Source organism: Hypanus sabinus, unplaced genomic scaffold, assembly GCF_030144855.1.
Source record: "Hypanus sabinus isolate sHypSab1 unplaced genomic scaffold, sHypSab1.hap1 scaffold_623, whole genome shotgun sequence".
Lineage (NCBI taxonomy): Eukaryota > Metazoa > Chordata > Chondrichthyes > Myliobatiformes > Dasyatidae > Hypanus > Hypanus sabinus.
Genome location: NW_026781479.1, coordinates 23,774 through 28,674, shown reverse-complemented (window position 1 = coordinate 28,674; position 4,901 = coordinate 23,774).

The window sequence follows — 4,901 nt, the reverse complement described above, 5'->3', positions numbered from 1 at the left end:
AAATCAGGTCATGCTCCTCCAAATTCTCCTAAATTATTTGTCTAAGAATGTTCTCCAATAATTTGCCCGTCTCTGAAGTAGGACTCACCGCTTCCAGCAGTCACCCAGGGATTTCCCTGACCACACAAGAGGACTTACTTATCCTAATGTTCTTCATTCAAAAGTTCCAGCACATCCTCGCTCTTCACTTCGATATGTTGTCGCACATCACCCGTTTAACGCTCTCCTCACAAACGTCCCTGTGACTGGTGAATACTGTACTGAAGACTTCATTCAGGATCTGCCTTTCTTCCCCTGAACTCAGGGGCTTATTTCATCTTCTATCCCCAACAGGTCCTACACTCACTCCAGTTATCCATTTCTTCACATACATCTAGAATGACTTGGGGTTTTCCTTAAAGTTACTGCAGACTTTTTGTAGATGTTTCTTGTTAGCATAATTCCATTCCTCGGTGTGTCCCCGGCTGCTTTGTAAATCTACAGTCATGTCTGATCCTTGCTTTCTAATCTTGAGCTCAGCTTCCTAAAGCTTCTTTCTTCCTCTTGACAAGATGTTTCACATTTCTTGTCAACCATGGTTCCTTCACCCTACCGCCCTTCCACTGTCTGAATGGGGTAAACCTGTCCAGAACCCCATGTAAGTGCAGCCAAAAATAACTTCACATTTCAGTTGTGCAATTCCAGGACATCTCCGTTCCCGACTGATACTTTGATTTTTCAGCCTAATGTCATCAAAATTCCACTTACAAGGTTAATTACTTTGGGAACTGACACAGGGCTGTGGGACGGGACCGGGTGGTGTGATTAATTTGAACCCTGACATGGGGCAGTGGACAGAGAGTGGGAGAATGGGATGGGTATGCGGAATGACACGAGGTTGTGGGGACACAGCGGGGCGTGGAGATTACTTGGTAACTGAGGCGGGTCTGTGTCAGTAGTGTATGTAACCCTTTTTACGAAAGGAGGGCCTACCACTCCACCGACGCCTTACACATCTGGAGAATAATGCTTATATGAAAATGATATTCTTGGACGACAGTTCAGTATTCAACACCATAATTCCCCCCAGGCTCGACAGGAAGCTCAGAGATCTCGTCCTTGACCCCGCCTCTCAGATCGCCAGCAGGTTGTAAGAGTGGGCTCTCTGAACTCCACACCTCTGACTTTCAACACAGGAGCCACTCAGGGCCATGTACTGAGTCCCCTCCCTTACTCCCTGTATTCCCATTACTGTATCGCAATCCACAGCTCCAATCTGTTAATTAGATTTGTCGACGATACTATATTGATTGGACTAATCTCAAAAAAATAGCGAAGTGGCCGACAGGGAAAAAGTTATCTCTCTGACACAGTGACGTCAAGTAAAAAAAACCTCTCCCTCAATGTTGCAAAAACAAAGGAGCTGGTTGTGGACGACAGGAGGAATCGAGGCAGTCTAACCCCTATTGACATCAATGGATCTGGGGTTGAGAGGGTGAACAGTTTTAAGTTCCTGCCATCCACATCACCGAGGACCTCACATGGTCTGTACATACCAGCCGTGAACTGAAAAAGGCACGACAGCTCAGTTAGAGATTGTATGCTGTTTTGGGCACCTGGTCTTAGAAAGGATGGGCTAACGTTTGAGCGAGCTTAACAGAGCTTCATGAAAACGATTCCAGAACTGAATATCTTGTCCTATGAAGAGACTGTGATGGGTGATACAATTTAAATCTATCGAATATCCCCGATGGGCTAGATATGGACCGGATGTGTCCTATGGGTGGGAGAGTCTAGGACCAGAGGAGACAGCTTCTGAATAGAGGATCTTCCATTTGCAACGTTGATGAGTTTAGCCAGAGAGTGGTGAATCTGTGGAACTCGTTGCCACAGGCAACTGCAGAGGCCAAGACTTTGTGCTTATTTAAGTCAGAGACTGATAGATTGTTGACTTGTCAGGACATGAAGGGATAGAGGGAGACAGCAGGCGATTGGGCCTGAGAGGAAAATTGGATCAGCCGTGACTCAATATCCTAACTCTGCTCCAACGTTTTTTGGTCTTATGTTTAAGTATCCATCTCTTAGTTGTATTGTATCAGGCTGATCTGGTTCATACAGTACCAGCTCTATTGCAACTTTCATAATTTTGCTCTGCACTTATCCTGTCTCAAGCTCATGTTTATATCTTTACAATACAGGTCTACTATTTAATTAATTCTTCTACCTTTGATGATGAAGGAGCGATCGACTGTCTATTCAGGGTTTGGCAACATATAATTATTATGTTATTTTACTTGTTTCTCAGCTCAAGCTGGTATAACTTGAGGCACAGCGGTCGGGAAGCACAATCATTTCTCAGTTGGCTAAGAAATTGTGTGCTCAGATCGCTGGGATGTCTTCTATGGACGGACATCAGTGGTTGACTTGACCTTCCATAGAGACCATTTCTTCATGTGCTCTCATTTAAGTTTAGTGGTGTGTATTTTGTATTAGTTTTACACATGCCGGCATGCAGTGCTCAATTCTGTTTTCGTTAAGAAAAACATCCTGAAGAGGTTTATTTGTAATCAACACCCCTCCCTATCTCCCAGTTTCACTGATGAAGAACCACCTTGTTATTCTTCCTCTCCTGCCCCACTGCACTTCTTACTCTGTCTTAACATCTTCATTTTCAAAATAAAAGCCAATAATTCAGGGGTATCGTGGACAGAAGTGAGTATCGATGCCATTATTAAAGAGAAAATGTGCTTTGGAAGCTGGAACGCCTGGAGGTATGTAAGACTCCTGGACCAGATGATGTACACCCTAGGGTACAGAAAGAGGTAGTTGAAGAGTTTGACAAGAGTTTGGTCGATAATTCCAAGAAATATCCCTACTATCTTTCGTCAACAAATGAATAACATTTTCCACCTTTCAATCTTCTAGTTCTACTTTGGTAGCCAGCGAAGACACACGTATAATGTCCAAAAGAGCAGCAATAACTTCGCTCGCTTTCACAAATTACCTGGCATACCAAATTCAGGTGTATTAAAATCAACTATCACAATGTTTTCCAAGTTTCCATCGCATCCTCTTTCTGAGCGGCGGCATGTTCTGGCATATCTGCCTGTTTACGCTGTGTTCACATTGATCAATGTATTCAGTAAGGAGCTTCACCACCTCCTTGGCCTCCAGTGACGCGTTTGCCTCTGATCTGCCCACCCTCACTCCAGGCTCTTCCTGTTCTCCACAGTGCTACTCGCCAAGGCTTTCTCAAGTCCCTTTCTAAATCTTCTAAGTCCATTAAGTTATTTCCTAATTACATTCTGACTCGCCATAACGCTAGCTGATCCTTTCTTCCTAATCTTTAAGTTTCGTTCTTTCTTCCTCTTGACGAGTTGTTGCAGGTTTCTTGTCACCCAGGGTTACTTTAAGTTATCATCCTTTCCCTGCGTCAACGAGACAAACCTATACCAAACCCGATGTCAGTGCTCACTAAACAATCTCGACATATCTGTTGCGCATTTCCCTGAATACATCATTTCCCAATGTACATTTCCAAGTTCCTCCCAGGTAACACCATACACTGCAGACCCCAAATTCCAGGCTCTCTTCGCCTATCCCTGTGCAATGTGACTGTCAGGGAGATCTCCCTGTCGTTTTGAAATGCTGACCCGCAGAGAGATCTGTCATCGGACCGGTTTGCTTTCCTATTAGTAGATCCGGTATCGACTGTTTGCGACTCCGCCTTTCTTCTTATAGTGGGATGAATACATCCTGGACACAACAGAGAAATTATGCCATACCTGAACCTGTTACCCGACCTTGTCCATTTTGAAATATCTTAAACCAGGAAAGTCCATCCCTGCCCTTGTGACAATCGAGGGTCTGTGATGACTTGAACCAATGTAACACTAACGCCAGCAGCATTGAACATTTGCATTGCTACCTTTCAGAACTGTATGAAGTCAGCAATCTACCGCCAATTCCGCAATTTCCGGAATATGATTGTTTGAATTAATGACATATTTGCCAAACCTTTTGATTGTAAAACGGCTTTCATTGAAAGCTCAGCTGAATTGCCATTAGACCCGAGCGTTATCTACACAGATGGCCATTTAATGTAAACACATACTTCATTCCATTCCTCAGCTCTTCTCTGAATTTCCTCTGTGTCAGTGTATAGATACAAGTATTGGTACACACGCTGAACATTTGCAACATGAACCCAAATTGCTGTAGGATGTATACCGAGGAACTGAAATATCTGTCCTCGTAGAAATAGTTTTCCAATTGCCATTTCAGGGAATGGGCTACATTGGGCATCCAAAATAATATGAAATTAGCTGATATAGAAAACAGCAAAATCATCGATTTTCTGCGTTTTTCCACCTCGGCATCTTTCGGATTGTCGCTGCTGTGCCGAAGCCTTCTGCGGACTCTATTTGCCACAACGATATGTCTTACGGTTAATCCGTTAAACACCAGGATTAATCCGATTGGTATCAATGGTGTTAAAATACTGTCCAGTAATTGGTATCCTTTCCACACGGGTGAAGTGGCGTATTCATAAGTGGTGGTGCACCGCCACGGCGTGTTGTCAATGATGACGTAAGGTTCAATGGCAAAGTAAATCGGGACACATCTCCCGCAGCTCACCATAACCACGGTCACGATAACCATCGTTGCTGTTCTCTCGGTGCAGTATCGCTCCCGCAGCTTTTGGCAACATATTGCGATGAAGCGATCGAAGGTAAAACTGACCGTAAACCAAACAGAACAGTCCGTCATTACAGTCCGAAATACAAATGTTAGAGCGCATACAGGAGTGATGAGCAAGGATCTGGAATAAAGGTAGATATTGTTGGTCTGTTCTACGAAAGCAGCAACGATAACCACCATCAGATCCGCTGTTGCCATTCCAACCAGGTAACGGGTGATGC